The sequence below is a fragment of the Scyliorhinus torazame genome, chromosome 19 (genome assembly GCF_047496885.1).
Source record: "Scyliorhinus torazame isolate Kashiwa2021f chromosome 19, sScyTor2.1, whole genome shotgun sequence".
In the NCBI taxonomy this organism is placed as follows: domain Eukaryota; kingdom Metazoa; phylum Chordata; class Chondrichthyes; order Carcharhiniformes; family Scyliorhinidae; genus Scyliorhinus; species Scyliorhinus torazame.
In genome coordinates, this window is record NC_092725.1 from 130,112,041 (window position 1) to 130,131,263 (window position 19,223).

The window sequence follows — 19,223 nt, forward strand, 5'->3', positions numbered from 1 at the left end:
GGAAGCAGGGGCGATAGTGACATTTAAGGGGCATCTTGACAAATACATGAATAGGATGGGAATAGAGGGATACGGACCCAGAAGTGTAGAAGATTGTAGTTTTGTCGGGCAGCATGGTCGGCACGGGCTTGGAGGGACGAAGGGCCTGTTCCTGTGCTGTACATTTCTTTGTTCTTTGTTCTTTGACACTTACCTTAATCAATTGAGGCAGAGATTACAAAAGCAGGGACGTCATGTTGGGCTCTACCAAATTCTGGTGAGATCACTGCTGGAGTATTGTGTGCAATTCTGGCCACTACATTATGGGAAGGATGTAATTACATTGAAGGGGTTGCAGAGATGGTTCACCAGGATGTTGCCTGGTATGGAGCATTTAAGTTATGAAACCAAAGGGAAAATGCTGGGACATCTCAGCAGGTCTGGCAGCCTCTGCAGGGAGAGAACAGATCGAACGTTTCGAGTCCAGATGATCCTTTGTCAAAGGGTGCTGCCAGACCTGCTGAGATTTTCCAGCATTTTCTCTTTGGTTTCAGATTCCAGCATCAGCAGTCATTTGCTTTTATTTAAGTAATGAAGAAAGGTTGGATAGGCTTGGGTTGTTTTCATTAGAGCAGAGGAGGCTGAGGGGTGACCTGATCGGGGTGTACACGATTATGAGGGCCATGGACAGGGTGGATAGGGAGCAGCTGTTCCCCTTAGTTGAAGGGTCAGTAATGAGAGGACACAAGATAAAGGTGAGGGGCTGGAGGTTTAGTGGGGATGTGAGGAAGGAGGTGTCGGTCTGGAATGCACTGCCTTGGAGGATGGTAGAAGTGGTTGTCTCACTTCCTTTAAGAAGTACCTGGATGAGCACTTGGCACATTATAATATTCAAGGCTATGGACCAAGTGCTGGCAAATGGGATTAGGTAGGTAGGTCAGGCGTTTTTCCGCTGTTGGTATAGACTTGATGGGCTGAAGGGCCTCTTTTGCAGCGTATCTGCTGTGATTCTGCGATTATGTGAGATTAAGCCGGCCTGTTCACAACCTTGGTATCAGGTTTGACCCTAAAATGAGTTTCAGTCCTCAAATCCACATCAACTCTACGATCACCTATTTCCACCTTCATAATGTCGCTGCCTCAGTTCCTGTCTCATGTCATCTACTTCTGAAACCTTCATCCACACCTTCATTATCTCTAGATCTAATTACTCCATTGTGGTCCTGGCTGGCATCCCACATTCTAAGTTCTGTAAACTTGAGCCCATCCAAAGCTCTGCTTCCCATGACTTTATTCATACCAATTTCTATTCAAGCATCAATTCTGTCCTTAGTGATCTACGTTGGCCCCCAGTTAAGCAAAGCCACAATTCTAAACATCTCACCCTTTTTTGCAGATCCTTTTATGGCTTTCCCCCGCTCCCTACCTTTGTAATCTCCTCCATCCCTAAAACCGTCCAAGAGATCTGCAACTCTCTAATTCTGGCACTTTTGCCACTTCCATTTTAATTGCCGCACCATTGGTGTCCGCACCTTCAATTATTGGAAATTCCTCCCTCAACCTTTCCATTTCTCTACATATATTTTCCTTCCTTTAAGATGCTCCTTAAAACCTACCTCTTTGACCAAGCTTTTGATTATCTGCCCTCATATCTCCTTGAGGTATGCTGTTGTAAGGGCCTTCCTGTTTATTTCCTTACTTCCCCTTTCTTTATTTTAGCTGTTACCATTTTTATCCATGGATGTTTAATAGACATGTATCTTTAAGTTGAACAGGGGAAGTAAGGAATTCAAAGATTACAAAAGAGAACACTCGTCTAACTTTTTGACAGCAGGACTCAGACTAGACACCCGAGAAATCGGTGGGACTCGGTTTGATTGGTTGGCTGGTGGCCAATGAATGGGCAAAAAGGCGGTATTCTGGATGATTGGGTCCTGCCTGAGTGGGATGATTTTCAGAGAGCCAGGGGAAACAGTTGGAGTCCTGGACACTCAGAGGAAAGGTCATGCTTTCTCACGCTCCTCGTGCTTTTCCAGAAAAGCTGCATAGCTGTGCACAGAATCTGCATGAATCTATCGTGAAAATCTCGAACTGAAAGCCTAGATTGAAGATATGTGCTAGAAACAACCATCTGAAACAAAGACTTTTACTTTCATTATTATCCTTTTTACTTTCATTATTATTTTACACCCCTCTTCTCCTCTCTGTGTTAGCCTGTCTCATGTGTGTGTTTGTGAGTGTGTGTGTGTGTGTATAGAGGGTGGGATAAGTTTAAGTGGGTGGTTAGGAATTAGATAATAGTTAACCTGTTGTATTTGCTGTATATTTAATTAGAATTACTGATATTAATAAAATTGTATTTAAATTTACAAACTTGGTGACTGTAATTATTGGGTAGCTGAGGGCCAAATACTTTGGGTGTTTTCTGAGAATTAGTTATTAATTTCAATTGTGTTGCGACTTCGGGTCAAGTGGGGCTGGAATTGAACGTGCACTAGCCCAGGGGTTGGTAACGCTGTCATGTTTTGCTTTGTAATGCTTCTTCTGAAGTGCCTTGGGTTATTACCATGTTAAAAGTGCTATATAGATGTAACTTGTTGTTAAATTTGGCACCAAGCCAAGAGATGTCCTGGTGTCCAGTAACTATGATGTCAACCAGTAGGGTCAGCAGTTAATTACATTGAAACATGCACATAGACAGCAAACAAGGAAATGCAGGCAACACCTTTCACTCTTGGGAGGGATTTTCCAGTTCTTCTTGCTGGGATCTTCCAGCCCCATCAACCGCGAGCACCCCGCCGCTGGGAAACCCGGAAGCGATGGGTAGATTGAAAGGGAAAGCCCATTGATAGTGACGAGGCCAGACAAGCCTTCCACCGACCAATAGCGGGCCGCTGAAAAACACGCCATGGGTGTGTGTGGAAATTCCCTCCCTTGTTATAATTTTATAGAGTATGTAATAAAAGATTATGATACATTTGCAGGATTATTTCAGCATCTAATTAAATATTATAAACAGTGCTTTATGTACTTTTTTTTATCATAATGGAGAAATCTGACATTCCACAAATCAATAATTTTCAAAGTCAGTGAGGTTGTTCATCAGTAATTATAACCTTAATGTGCCATTAAACACCCAGCTAAACTTCGTTCAACAAGGTGTAACTTTTTAAAAGGTTTTTACATTGAGACAAATAGCGTATAAGGGCAAATTCCCATCAGTCCACTGATTGCAGTTTGCGCGGACTTTAGACGTGCACCATATGCGGATCTCCACAACTAATGAAAACAACTTTTGATTTCTCCTTTCATCGCGCATGTGCATACATCCTAAGTTTCTGTCAATTTCTGAATAATGATGGTGAATGCTGACAATTTCACCATCATTTCCACCGCAAAATCAAGACCAAAATTATTAGATTTAACCTTGAATTATTCTCGGTGCCTTTGAGAAACTTTTTTCTAAACTTGAAAACCTTCGAACCGATCAAAGTCTGGCCTTGGATTGGATTTTTTCCCTCTGAGCTTTGAATCTATTAGCTGAAGAGAATTCTTAGAAGTTGAACTTTTAGCATCGAGCCCAGTTTCTCAGGACACTTTGGAAGGATTTTCATTCTAATTGGAACAATATTATTTTACAAGCTGTAAAAATATATGTGCGAGACTTTGAAACATTATGTGATGGAAAGCTAAAAGACAAAATCAAAAGCAGAGGTTTGTTTACTCTTTTGAAGTAGATATTTTGGGTTCCATGTTGCAGACTACACTTATTGTCGAGTCCTAGCTTCTTATGTCTTTGATAATCTTTCCATTTGTCCTGATATCTAGTTAAAATTCATGGCGTAGTCAGTGGAGCGAAGGGAATCTTTTTCTCTTCTAATTGTTCAGCTACTGGTTCTGTTCTGCAGCTCCACAGAATCTTCATTGGCTTTGAAACACTACAATAGACTTGTTTTGTGTTTTATCTGCAAAACTAATATTCTGAGCAGCAATAGAACAAGCAGATAATAGAAACATTACCTGAATATTTATAGATTTGTTGCACTCTGGTAGCTCCTCTGCAAGACTTCAAATGTACTTCTATCTATTATCACTGGTTCCAACAGATAAAGTAAAGTCGCCATAGTCCCAGATGACCATGGACACCTTTCCCCTTTGAGGGGGAGAGCCGACTAGTGATGATTTAACCACACCTCAGGCAGGTGGCAAGATTGAGAAGGTGGGGCGTTCATAACAGATATCACGACTTTGGGTGCTCTCCCCACCTTCCGAGGTACTTTTTATCCATTTCCTGATGTCCTCCAACATTGCACCAGAGAGGCAGTCTCCCATCCAGAACACCTGGTCACGACCTGGACATTTCTCTGAATTACCCTTGCCCGTAACAATTAGCTTGGCAGGAGAGCAGAAGCTAATTTCAAAACCGTAGTTTGCCCCCAGGGTAAGAAGTGACTGTATATTTGTGGGCTTTGAGCGAATTATAGATCAGACTGGGTGATGATAGCAACTTTCCTTCTCCAAAGGACATTAAGGAACCAGATTAGTGTTTGCAACAATCCAACAGCTTTATGACTAGTTTACTGATTTTAGTTTATAAGTTTTTAATAAACTGAATTTAAATTCTCAGACCTCCATGGAGAAGCTTGAACATTCACATCCACATTCTCTGCATTATTAGTGACCCTCTGGTTTGTTAGTACTGTAACATGGTTGCATTATCGTACCCATTTAATGATATTTTAAATGGAAGAATGTTAGTTAAAAGCAAGAATAATTATTGCGGTCTATCACATGAGGAGTTTCTAGCACTGATGTTAATGTATCCTTTTGTTATTAGAAACCATGCTGACGAGAAAAGGCCTAATGCCTTCACCTATGACATAATAATGTCACCAAAATAATGTTGTGAGCTTAACTTTTCCCTTGATGATTTTCTCACTAGTTTTTCTTCCACCCTTGCCCTCTCCTCTTTTAAATCTTTACTGACGCATGATTTAGTGGGTGTCAATCAACCTTTGGCACCTTGTCCAAATAGCTATTAGTTTGATGTTTGAACTTGTTATTTGACGATGGGGAGCATTGCTGCTATGCTTTACCCTTGCCTAATTTACATTCATACAGACGCAGACACTTGCAGCAGGCATTACTGCAGAGTAATCAGATGGGAGCCCAGGATGAATTCCCGCTTTCTAAATTTAACGGGGTCAATTTTATCTTACTCCAGACAGTTCAGGCAGTGCAGTTGCTGCCTATTTGTTGCAGTGCCCACAAGTAAATTTACAAAGGGCCCTCCACCACATTCTGCATGGTCATGACAAGGGCAACTAGTTAGTTGCCGTTGGGGCTGCCATCCCTTAAAGGACACCACCAGCCTAGAGGAGCTGCCAGCCAATTGGAAGGCTAACAGCTCAGTAGTGCCAAGGAGATGCTGCTGCCCATTGCTGGGGCTTCATTTGAAGGACGAGGATGCAATGAAAGGCTGGCATCCCCCTGAAGCAAGTATGGGGCCTGGGGTTGCTGGGGCCCATCAGGCACTCTCTGGTGACGGGGAGAGGGGTTGGTAACAGCAGGTGGCATCATTGGTGCAAGGGCCACCATTGTTGGTAGAGACCACTTCTTGGCTCAGAGGCCGGAATAGCCCACAGGGAGGCCACCAGGATTTACCTGACGGTCTTTCCATGTGGTGGAGGACTGGCAAAATGCTAGCAACAGCGGGAAGAGGATCTTAATTGACCATTTAAGTGACTGAATTGGCCTTTGTGGGCCACTATCCACCTCCCGTTGCTGCTAGAATGGAATGGGGGCAGGAATATGATGGTTACTCCACTGCCTCACTTTTCCTCATAAGTTTACAGACACTCCCCCACCCCCAAGGAATTGATGCAAAAATTAAGTGATCTTAATTAAGTGATCTTAGGGCAGCATGGTAGCACAGTGGTTAGCACAGCACCAGGGTCCCAGGTTTGATTTTCGGCTTGGGTCACTGTCTGTGTGGAGTCTGCATGTTCTCCCCGAGTCTGTGTGGGTTTCCTCCGGGTGCTCCGGTTTCCCCCCACAGTCCAAACATGTGCAGGTTAGGTGGATTGGCCATGCTAAATTGCCCTTAGTGTCCAATAAGATTAAGTGGGGTTACAAGGGTTACGGGGATAGGGTGGAGGTATGGGGCTTACTTAGGGTGCTCTTTCCAAGGGCCAGTGCAGACTCGATGGACTGAATGGCCTTCTTCTGCACTGTAAATTCCATGTTCTTTCCTACTGAGGTTAAAAGTTCCAATGGAAACTCTTTGGACTGATGTGTAACAGCAACTGTTGTCTTTCTGGATTTATCAATCCCGCAGAGAGCCTCCATTAGGCAGCATGGTGGCACATAGGTTAGCACTGCTGCCTCACAGTGCCAGGGCCCCGGGTTCAATTTCCTCCTCGGGTGACAGTCTGTGTGGAGTTTGCATATTCTCCCCGTGTCTGCCTGGGTTTCCTCCGGGTGCTCAGGTTCTCTCCCACAGTCCAGTGATATGCAGTTTATGTGGATTGGCCTGATAAATTGCCCTTAGTATCCAAAGGTTAGGCAGGGTTATTGGGTTGTGAGGAGTGGGCCTTGGTAGGGTGCTCTTTCAGAGGGTCGGTGCAGACTCGATGGGCCAAATAGCCTCTTCATGCACAGTAGGGATTGTGTTCTAATCTATTGATGTAAACTCATTTGATTCCAGCACACATACTGATATTTCTGCATCATTCAATATTGAACTTAATACAAGCATTTATGAAACCTGAATTGTAATCTTCTGAGAGTAAATTCTCTACAAAGGGAAGTCGAGTATACACACCATACTATCAATACATACATTTCATTTCATTTAAATGCTTTTTAATGAGGAATCTATACACTTTTGTGCCATGGGTTATATTATGCCAAAATATTCTGCCCATAATCATTGGTATTGATCACATTGTGGTGGGTTAAATGGGGATTTTAAAATTTTAATCACAATTGATGTGATAAAATTTAATTCAATGCAGACCTTTGTGGCTTGCTGTGGAATGTGAATGTATCCAAGGCAAATAAACAAGACTTCCTGTTTCATTAATATCAAATTTAAGGCTGTGATAGATGTTGTTGATTCAAGTGCTCTTTAATCTTTCCTTTTTATTTGAAAACATCACAGAGATAGCAACAGGTATGAAAACAATTCAGAAATTTTCTTATTTTATGAGGCTGTGCATCTAATACTTCTTGTTAATACCTTGAGGGAAGCGTGATCAATCACAATGATGTCACATAACTTGATTTATAACCTAATGCCTCAGTCATTTGGGCACTTCTATTTCTGGGCACCTTACCCACATGGTCTTGGCAACCAGCGCCAAAATAAGGAAATTGAAGGAGTCCAAGAGTTTGGGCCTCAGACCTCATCGGGGTGTAGGTGGTGTTGTGGTCGGAGCCTGCTGACATTTATCCTGAAATTTCCAGGTAAGCGTTTGAATTGGATTGTGAGGGGGCTAGAGGAGGAATGGGTGGGGGGGGGTGGGGGGGGGGGGGGCGCGCGGTTGAGGGAGGGGGGGGAGTTGAGTGGGAAGATTATTGTGGGGAGGGGGCGTTGGGAGTGATTTTAGAGATTGTGTGGCAAGATTGCAGATCACAGAAATACTGTTGGGGGTTGTGAGTGCAGACTGGGGGTGGAGATTGGGGCAATAAGCATGGGGATGGGAGGGTCTGGGGACGTAGGAGTTGGGTAGCAGTTGGAGATCTCGGAAAGGGAACAGACTGTGGCTATGCTAAGTGTTTAGTTTTTTCACTTATGTGGCATGTGCCATTTATTTTCCCAGAGGCAATCAGCATTGATACATAAAAACATACCAGAAAATAGAAGCAGGGCGGGCGGCACGGTGGCACAGTGGTTAGCACTACAGCCTCACGCCGCCGAGAACCCGGGTTCAATCCCTGCCCCCCAGTCACTGTCCGTGTGGAGTTTGCACATTCTCGCTGTGTCTGCGTGGGTCTCACTCCCACAACCCAAAAATGTACAGGCTAGGTGGATTGGCCATGCTAAATTGCCGATTAACTGAAAGAAATTTAAAAATGAGAAAATATGGTTGATCATCAAGTTCAATACCCTGAGCCCGCCTTTCCCTGCATATCCCTTGACCCCTTTTGCCCCAGAGCCATATCTAATTCCTTCTTGAAATCACACAACTTTTTCACCTCAATTACTTTCTGCGGTAGTGAATTTCACAGATTCACCACTCTCTGGGCAAAGAAATTTCTCCTCCCCTCAGTTCTAAAATGTTTACCCGTTATCCTCAAACAATGTTCCGAGTTCTGGATTCCTCCACCATCGGGAACATTCTTTCTGAATCTACCCTGTCTAATCCTGTTAGAATTTTATAAGTTTATATGAGATCCCCCCTCACTCTTCTAAACTCCAATGAATATAATCCTAACCGATTTAGTCTCTCCTCATATGACAGTCCCACCGTCTCAGGGATCAGCCTAGTAAACCTTCGCTGCGCTCCCTCCACAGAACATCCTTCCTCAGATAAGGACACCAAAGCTGCACCCAATACTCCAGGTGCGGACTCAGCAATGCCCTATACAATTGTAGTAAAACATTCCTATTCCTATACTCAAATCCTCTCGCTCTGAAAGCCAACATATCATTTGCCTTCTTTACTGCCTGCTGCACCTGCGCGCTCACTTTCAGTGACTGATGCATGAGGACACCAAGGTCTCGCTGAGTATCCACCTCTCCCAATTTACACCCATTCAAATAATAATCTCCCTTCCTATTTTTGCTACTGAAGTGGATGATCTCATATTTACCCACATTATACTGCATCTGCCATGCATGTGCCCACTCACTCAGCCTGTCCACATCCCACTGAGGCATCTCTGTATTCTCCTCACTGCTCATCCTCCCACCCAACTTTGAATCAGCTGCAAATTTGGAGATGATACATTTAGTTCCCTCATCCAAATGATTAATATATGATGTGAACAGTTGGGTTCCTAGCACAGATCCCTGCGGTACTCCACTAGTCACTGCCTGCCAATAGGAAAATACTGGCTGCCTCGGGGCAAACCACCAAATTTAGAGCAGGAACTAGAAACTGGCATTTGCCCCATGTTAGCACATGCACATGGACAAACAATTGCATCAGATATGGGTATAGGATGCCTTTTGTTGGTCCTTTGGCATCTTGCCTGATTCCTGGCAAAAGTGTGTGCGGCCATTTCACTCAAAATGACACACCCAGCACCCAAACAACAGACACTACGAATCCCAATTTGTGCCCGGCCAGTTTAAATAGTTGTTCCAATGATTTGACCTGAGCTATTGACAAGACGCTCTGTGAAGTCTTGAGATTCCATTTAATATTCATGGAGCAGCAGAAATAGAAAAAGTATGATCCTTTGATTTGTGAGAGGTGTGCAGCAGTTGCGTTGGCTATCAACTGAAGCACTTTCTGGCGGAGGTTCAAACACAGAAAACAAAAAAATAAGAACTTTGATAAAAGCACTCATACCTTTTGGGACCTCCATGGCCTTTCTGTCTGCCCTGTTCATCTCATCTCATCTAACATACGCAGTGCAATGAGCACAATACCAAATGCTTCAGCTCAAAGGGTCCTACAGAATGAAGTCAGCAGATGAATTTAATGAAAGCTGGGAAATGGCTAGGTATCCAAGCTAAAGAAGACTGTGAATAGGTTTATTTAAATAGAATATTCCAAAGTGGTGATAAAAAGATCAGATAGGTATTATCCTTGTGCATAGCATAGGAGATATAACACATTATGCCTTACCGAGTCCTCTTTGTTAAAGAGACAGGTCATCTAGGAGGGATTGAAAACTGAGTCTGACCGGTCAATGTATCAACGGCGTTTCATCAATTTGACATTATTCAGAATATATACGTGACTGTTAGAACTGATGAACACAAAAAGGGGGATCCTTTGGAGTAATGTGGCACTCAAATTTATCAGCTAAGTGGAACGGGATTTGTCTTTGAATTGATGGTATACAACCATGGAAAATAGGAGCAGAAGGCGGCCATTCGACCCTTCGAGTCTGCTCCACCATTCATTATCATCATGGCCAATCATCCAGCCAGCCTCCTTCTGCCCTCCCCCCATATCCTTTGATCCCCTTTGCCCCAAATGCTCTCTCTAACTGCTTCTTGAAAATATCCAGATGTTTTAGTCTCAATTGCATTCTGTGGTAGCGGATTCTACAGACCGCCCATAATCTGAGTGAAGAAATTCCTCTTCATCTCAGTCCTAAATGGTCTACCCCGTGTCCTCAGACTGTGTCTGCAAAAGGTTGATTGGACCTTTCATCAGACACTAAGGGCAGACATTTTACACAGTCGGAAAGACCTCACAGGCCTTTAAAAATGCCAGGAGAGACCCAGATACGGGTCCCCATTTCTGACAGATCCAAGTTTTGTTGACAGAGGGTGGGCGTTGGGGTATGATTTACACAGGAGGGAAACCTGAACTCAGCAGGGGCATTTGAACATAGCACTGAGTTCAAATAGACTCCATTATGGCTATCGCAATGGCTTTAACCCATAGTGCAGGAGTCACAAATGGACGGATTAGACGTATCTGTTCTTGAATGTTGGATAAGGTCTGTGACATTATGTGAAGTTTTTTTAAAACCCCCCTGGTCTTTAGACAAGGGAAAAAACAGGCTTATGCAGTCAGTGTAAATGAAAAAAACGTTTGCTGAATTGCTTTGATTGGTGGGCCATGTGGTGTAGGTTGGAAAATAAATTAGCATCTGATCACACATTTTCAATGTAGGTCTTTGTTGACATTTACCCAGGACTATTATTATGTCATTATGAATGCTTGACCCGGATTCAAAATCTTCCATTGGGGCGTTGATTCTCTGGCCACGTTGCACCTGGTGAACATCCCGCTATGTTGGGAGGATCGCAGGAGAGTCCTGAAGCGGAATTTGCGCCGGGTACAAAACAGTTTCTGATTCTCCTGGCACACTTCAGTTGGTGTGATAAGGATCTCACCTAGAAAAGCGAGTGTCAGATCACAGCTAATTTAAATTCATTTTAACCTCATTAGTAAGATTAAAAACGAAAACAGCAGCCTCCTGGTATGCTCCTACACTTCCCCGCCCCCCCCCCCCACTCCCCCGTTCCCCCAGGGGAAGTGGCTCGGGCGTGAATACTGGTCCTTAAAAGTGGTCAGCGTAGCCATCTCAGATGGCCACCTGCAAAGGTCCATGGGAATTATGGCCAACCCAGGACTCAGACACATTCAGAGACTGTGTGTGTATTTGCAACGCAGATAGCTAGATGCAATCAAAACCCCTGCTCGTTTGCATTCTAATGGCCCATTTCCCCAGAACAGAAGGACTGTACTCAGGTAACCGATACAGATGCAGACTAACTGGTGCCACACCCTTTGCTAATAAAGCCCAAACAGCCAAGGTCAATGACCGCTCAGAACACGCCCAGCCATCAAGGCACCCACCCCTTTATTGGCCAAAATCGAAGGCAGTGATCGAAGCCTGTTGAATTATTGGGTCCGAAGCTAAGGACCGCCCCAAAGAGCACAAAATCCCAGAGGGACAAAAAGAGACACAGCCATGTGTTCGGTCTCGCTTGGCCCCGGCCTACACCTGAAACCAAGTGTAGCATTACGACCAGAAGACAAGTTCAAGACCAACGATCGCTACCAGACGGATGAGCCCAGCAGAAACGAAGCCACTTCTTCTAATAAAAATAATAATAATAATCGCTTATTGTCACAAGTAGGCTTCAATGAAGTCACTGTGAAAAGCCCCTAGTCGCCACAACAAAGGCCTTGTTCATCTGCAAAGAGCCGGTTGCCCTGAAGTTAAGTCTAGGTTATTGTAGTTGCTAGGTGTAGTTTAACTTGTAGTGTTTTATATTGCATGTCAAAGTAATTCTTGTGCGTAAATAAACTATCTTTGAACTTGAAGTGACTAACTGATTGTTTGGTCTTGGATCGATATCCGGTAAAGCCTTGTGGTGGTATCATTTGATACCTGGCGACTCTGAAAGCAATATTATCATTAATATCTAGTTAATTTGGCAACATTATTGGTGATGCTGGTGGGATAGTAGTCCACTCATTAAAATGTGCAACACCACTCCCCCCCACCCCAGGGCAAAGTCACTCGGGCATAAATACTGGTCCTTAAAAGTGGTCAACAGGCACCAGGGACTTCGAGGAAGAGCAAGGAGGTGAGTACCTCTATCCACTTAACACCACGGAGCACAAGGGCACAGCAGCTGCTGACCAGAAGTTGTGGGTGGGGGTAGGGGTGTCCTTCAAGGAAGCTGGGGGTCAGGGAGTTCGGGCTGGGCTGGGCTGAGCTGGAGGGGGCCAGGTAGGGGTCTCCTCCAGGACAGGGTTCTCTATGGGCCTGTGTAGCTATGAACCTGCTGTCTTTCATGTTTAACACCCCATGACAGTGAAAAGCACAGCTGAAGCTTGTTTGTCCTAAGATCCTGCACGTCTTTGGGCTGTGGGAGGAAACCGGTGCACCCGGAGGAAACCCACGCAGACACGGGGAGAACGTGCTGTCCTCTGACAGGACAGATTCATTCTGCAGTTTGTTTCTTGGGGAGGCATTTCACACCCCTTGAAGTTTCATTAAGTTGTGTTGTTTCAATGTTGCCGGATGCCTTCTTTTATCCCTTTGTACATGGTTGTTTACGTCGAATTTCATGGCCCCTTGACGTTTACAAGCCTCTTGACTGACAGCTGAAGGCCATCTCAAAGGAGGGTTCAGCTTTGTTTGTTATTATAGCATTTCCCAGTCTATTAACACAGAAGTGTTACCTCTGACTGCATTTTTCTGTAGTGGACTTTTTCTATCCTGAAGTGAGTGACAGGGTGGCACAATGGCTGTCTCACAGTGCCAGGGGCCCAGGTTCAATGCCAACCTTGGGTGACTTTCTGTGTAGAGTTTGCACATTCTCCCTGTGTCTGTGTGGGTTTCCTCCGAGTGCTCCAGTTTCCTCCCAAATTCCAAAGATGTGCAGATTAAATGGATGGATTTCCCATGATAAATTGCCCCTTTGTGTCCAAAGGTGGGGGAGTGGGCATAAGTGGGTGCTCATTTGGAGGGTAGGTGAAGACTTGATGGGTCGAATCACCTCCTTCTGCACTGTAGTGATTCTAAGTGCTTCCTAGAAAGACCAGGTGCTCTGTCTGGATGTTTCTTTTCTCTTAGTGCTTTTTTTTCTACTCTGAAGTCCTTTCTAGAAAGACCAGGTGCTCTGTCTGGATGTTTCTTTTCTCTTAGTGCTTTTTTTTCTACTCTGAAGTCCTTTCTAGAAAGACCAGGTGGTCTGTCTATCAGCAATTGTCTTAGATTCAATCTGTTTCAGTGTCTAATGCCTGAACAATATACTGCACTGGACACCCTTTCCCGCCATAGAAGCAGCTGGCACCACACAGACATTAAAGTGAAATGGTTCCTCAATGAGGACCTTCTCGCAGCCACTGTTGAATTCCCTGGATAGACGTGATGACCACGCTGGAGGTCTGGGAGGCCCTTGTAGTCCCTGGGGGTGAGGGACATGGCAGGGAAGTGCCTTCCCCTGGCACATGCTGGCAGTGCCAACCTGGATTGGCACTGCCAGCGTGCTATTATTGACAGCTCCTCATCACATTAAAATCAGCTCAGTGCTCCCTGCTGTGAAGAAGAGGAAGTGGAAACAAGCATAGTAAGTTTGTTTATAAACATTGTGGTTAGCCTCAAAGCAGAGTAATAGAGATGCATTCAGGCGTGAAGGGAAAGATAGATCAACAATTCACCAACCACCTGTACTTTGAATAAAAAAACTGTCAATCACTGACTAATGTAACGTATTGCTATGTGAACTTAAATGGGAGGTTTGCATTTCAAAGATTGTCATGGGATTTCAATTCCTTTGAAGTGTACTGGGTTTTTGATGAAACCTCTGACACTTGTAACAGCTGCTGTTTTAAACACATTTGTCGGAGGCAGAAGATTTAAGGGAAGGATAAGTGAAAATGCAGTGATTTTTCACTGTACTGCCTGGACTGTTTAGTTTTCATGCAGGGGTCTCTGATGGGGATCTCTGATGAGGGTCTCTGTTAGGGGTCCCTGAAGGTGGTCTGTTGGGGGTCCCTGAAGGTGGTCTGTTGGGGGTCCCTGAAGGTGGTCTGTTGGGGGTCTCTGATGGGGGGGTCTGGTAGAGGGATCTGTTGGGTGGTTCTGACAGGGGGAGGCTGGGGGTACAGAGGGGGGGAGTGGGTCATCCTCATAAATGCTGTGGGTGACTTCCGGTTGTGGCTATGCAGAGCTAAGTCGCACGTTCGGCAGCTCCCTCTTGGAACGGACGTTTGGGCTCTTTTCGACATTTCCCGGTGTGGGAAGAAGACTGCAACATTCCCCCGACAGTGTATGGCTTGGACCAGGAGTGGGGCGACTAAAAAAGTGGTGGTGAACCCAAAGAAAGTGCGAGGGAAGAAGAGCAAGATGGCGGCGGGCGGGGACCAGGCTGCGTGGATGCAGTGGGCGCAGGAGCAGCAGGAGGTTATCTAGCGCTGCTTCAGGGAGCTCAAAGTGGACCTGCTGGAGCCGATGAAGGCTTCTATTGATAAGCTGCTGGAGACCCAGACGGGCCGGGGGTGGCGATCCACGAGGTCCGACAAAAGATCTCAGATAATGAGGACGAGATCTTGGGCCTAGCGGTAAAGGTGGAGGCGCACGAGGCGCTCCACAAGAAATGGCAGGAACGGTTCGAGGAGATGGAGAATGGGTCGAGGCGGAAGAATCTGCGGATCCTGGGCCTCCTGGAGGGGCTGGAGGGGTCGGACGTGGGGGCCTATGTGGTCACCATGTTAAACTCGCTGATGGGAGCGGGGTCCTTCCAGGGGCCCCTGGAGCTGGAAGGGGCCCATAGAGTGCTGACGAGGAGGCCCAAGGCTAACAAGCCGCCGCGGGCGGTGCTGGTGAGGTTTCATTGGTTCGCTGATCGGAAGTGTGTGCTCAGGTGGGCCAAGAAAGAGAGGAGCAGCAGGTGCGAGAACGCGGAGGTTCGAATATATCAGGACTCGAGCGCGGAGGTGGCGAAGAAGAGGGCAGGGTACAACCGGGCGAAGGCGGTACTGCACAGGAAGGGGGTGAAGTTTGGCATGCTGCAGCCGGCGCGACTGTGGGCCACCTACAAGGACCGGCACCATTATTTTGAGTCCCTGGAGGTGGCGTCGGCCTTTGTTCAGGCCGAGAAGCTGGACACAAACTGAGGGTCGGGATGGGTGGTCAGGGATTGCTGTTGGTGTGTTACATTTTGAGGGGGGGTTCTTTGTTCTTGTTTCTTTTTGATTCGATGTGGGTGGTTAGGGTGGGTTGGGCACTGTTTTGGTTGGGTCTGTCGGGTGGGCTCTTGGAGGGGGGCCAGTAAACAGAGTAGGAGGTGGATGGCCGGTAGGGGGGATGGGGCCCCGCGGGGGAGGGGGAGGCCCGAGTTGGGGGTGACGGGACTGGGCCTGTAAAAAGAGCTACGCCAGAGGAGGCGGGGCCGGGCAGGTGGAAAGCGCGGGCTTTTTCCTGCGCTGAAGGCTGGAGGGGGCAGGTTTTCTTTCCCGCGCTTGGGATGGAAGGGGGAGGCGGAGAGCCTTCTGGAGGGTAATGGAGGGGGGGGGGGAAGTCCCACATTGGGAGGAGTCGAAGGAGAAGAGGGAGTGGCTGGGGTCAGCAGGAGTCAGCTGACTTGCGGGAGTGCAATGGGGGGAGCAAGGCAGCTAGGAGGGGTCCTAGCTGGGGGTGGGGGTGGGGGGGGGGGTGGGCGGGGGGAACCGGGTTGCTGCTGGTATGGTCAAGGGGGAGCTGGAGCGAGTAGAGGGGGTTGGGACGGTAGTCCGCCGCCGTGGGGAACGGGCCGGGCATGGGGTGGGGGTGCGTGGCTGGCCGAGGAGGGGTTATGGCTAGTCGGCGGGGGAGGGGGGGAGGGCGGGTAGCCCCCTGATCCGGCTGATACCTAGAACATAAGGAGATTGAACGGGCCGGTTAAGCGGGCCCGGGTGTTCGCGCACGTGAAGGGGCTGAAGGCGGATGTGGTCATGCTCCAGGAGACACACCTGAAGGTGGCGGACCAGGTAAGATTGAGGAAGGGGTGGGTAGGTCAGGTGTTTCATTCGGGGCTGGATACCAAAAATCGGGGAGTGGCGATCTTGGTGGGAAAGAGGGTGTCGTTCGAGGCGTCGAGCATTGTGACAGACAATGGCGGCAGGTACGTAATGGTAAGTGGTAAGCTGCAAGGGGATAGTGTGGTGCTGGTCAACGTGTACACCCCGAACTGAGACGATGCGGGTTTTATGTGGCGCATGTTGGGTCGGATCCCGGACTTGCAAGTGTGGGGCCTGATAATGGGGAGGGGGGACTTTAACACGGTGTTGGATCCGTCACTGGACTGATCCAGGTCTAGGACGGGGAGGAGGCTGGCGGCGGCTAAAGTGCTGAGGGGGTTTATGAACCAGATGGGAGGGGTGGACCCTTGGAGATTTGCAAGGCCGGGGGCCAGGGAATTTTCATTCTTCTCGCACGTTCATAAGGTCTATTCCCGGATCGACTTTTTTGTTATAAGCAGGGCGCTGATAGCGAGAGTAGAGGATACCGAGTACTCAGCGATAGCCATTTCGGATCACGCCCCGCATTGGGTAGACCCAGAGCTGGGGGAGGAGAAGGACAAGCGCCCGTTGTGGCGTTTGGAGGTGGGGCTGTTGGCGGACGAGGAGGTAAGCGAGCGGGTCCGAGGAAGCATAGAGTGATACCTGGAGGCCAACGATAACAGGGAGGCCGGAGTGGGGATTGTCTGGGAGGCGCTGAAGGCGGTGGTTAGGGGAGAGCTGATCTCCATTAGGGCCCACAAGGAGAGGGAGAGGCTGGTGGGGGAGATGGTGAGGGTAGACAGGAGGTACGTGGAGGTGCCGGAGGAAGGACTGTTGAGGGAGAGGCGTAGCCTCCAGGCCAAATTCGACCTGTTGACCACCAGGAAGGCGGAGGTGCAGTGGAGGAAGGCCGAGGGGGCGGTTTATGAATATGGGGAAAAGGCAAGTTGGATTCTGGCGCATCAGCTTCGGAAGCGGGACGCAGCTAGGGAGATCGGAGGAGTTAAGAATATGGGAGGGAGTGTGGTGTGGAGTGGGGTTGGCATCAATGGGGTCTTCAGGGACTTTTATGAGGAACTGTAGCGGTCCGAGCCCCCACTGGAGGAGGGAGGAATGGGCCGCTTTCTGGAGCAATTGAGGTTCCCGAAGGTGGAGGAGGGACTGGTGGTGGGATCAGGGGCCCCGATTGGGCTGGAGGAGCTGGTCAAAGGGATAGGGAGCATGCAGGTGGGGAAGGCACTAGGGCCGGACTGTTTCCCGGTCGAATTCTACAAACAATATGTGGACCTGTTGGGCCCGTTGCTGGTTAGGACCTTCAATGAGGCAAGGGAGGGGGGGGGGGGGGCTTTGCCCCTAACGATGTCGCGGGCACTGATCTCCTTGATCCTGAAGCGGGACAAGGATCCCCTGCAGTGTGGATCTTACAGGCCGATTTCGTTGTTAATGTAGATGCCAAGGTGCTGGCGAAGGTCTTCGCCAAGAGAATTGACGATTGGGTGCCGCAGATTATCCATGAAGACCAGACGGGGTTCGTGAAGGGGAGGCAGTTGAACGCTAATGTGCGGAGGCTCCTGAACGTTATTATAATGCCGGCGAGGGAGGGGGAGGCGGAGATAGTGGTGGCGATGGACGCTGAGAAGGCCTTCGATAGGGTAGAGTGGGGGTACTTGTGGGAGGTGCTGAAGAGGTTCAGATTTGGGGAGGGGTTCGTCAGGTGGGTTAGGCTGTTGTACGAGGTCCCGATGGTGAGTGTGGCCACGAACAAGGGGAGGTCTGAGTACTTTCGGTTGCACCGAGGGACGAGGCAGGGGTGTCCCCTGTCCCCACTGTTCTTCGCACTGGCGATTGAACCACTGGCTATGGCACTGAGGGAGTCGAAGAACTGGAGGGGGTTGGTGCGGGGTGGGGAGGAGCATAGGGTGTCGCTCTATGTGGACGACTTGCTGCTATATGTTGTGGACCCGGTGGGGGGAATGCCGGAGGTAATGAGGATCCTCAGGGAGTTCGGGGATTTCTCAGGGTACAAGCTCAACATGGGGAAGAGCGAGTTGTTCGTTATTCACCCAGGGGACCAGGAGAGGGGGATTGGCGAGCTCCCACTAAGAAGGGCAGAGAGGAGCTTCAGGTATTTGGGGGTCCAGGTGGCCAGGAGCTGGGGGGTCTTGCATAGACTTAATTTCACGAGGCTGGTGGAGCAAATGGAGGAGGAGTTTAAGAGGTGGGACGCGTTGCCGCTGTCCCTGGCGGGTAGGGTGCAGTCAGTCAAGATGACGGTGCTCCCAAGGTTTTTGTTCCTGTTCCAGTGCCTCCCCATTCTTACCCCGAAGGCCTTCTTTAGGCGGGTCAACAGGAGTATAATGGGGTTTGTGTGGGCGCGAGGGTCTCCGAGGGTGAGAAGGGTGTTCCTGGAGCGGAGTAGGGATGGGTGGGGCTGGCACTGCCCAACCTCTGTGGGTACTACTGGGCCGCCAATGCGGCGATGGTGCGCAAGTGGGTGATGGAGGGGGAGGGGGCTGCATGGAAGAGGCTGGAGACGGCGCCTTGTGAGGGTACAAGTCTGGAGGCACTGACAGTGGCGCCGCTGCTGCTCCCTCCAATGAGGTACACCACGAGCCCGGTGGTGGCGGCTGCCCTCAAAATCTTGGGCCAATGGAGGCGGCACAGGGGGGAAGTGGGGGCCTCGGTGTGGACCCCAATACGGGGGAACCACCGGTTTGTTCCAGGGAGAATAGACGGAGGGTTTTCGGGGTGGCACAGGGCAGGTATAAGAAGGTTGGGGGACCTGTTTGCGGATGGGAAGTTCGCGAGCCTGGGTGAGCTGGAGGAGAAGTACGGGCTCCCCCCGGGGGACATCTTTCGGTATCTACCGGTAAGGGCGTTTGCCAGGCGGCAAATGGTGGAATTCCCGCTGCTGCTGCCATGCACGGTACAGGACAGGGTGCTCTCGGGGGGGGGAGTGGGGAAGATCTTGGAAACTTACCAGGTGATGCAGGAGGTGGAGGAGGCCTCGGTGGAGAAGCTGAAAGGTAAGTGGGAGGAGGAGTTGGGGGAGGAGATCGAGGAGGGGACGTGGGCAGATGCCCTTGGGAGGGTGAACTCTTCCTCTTCATG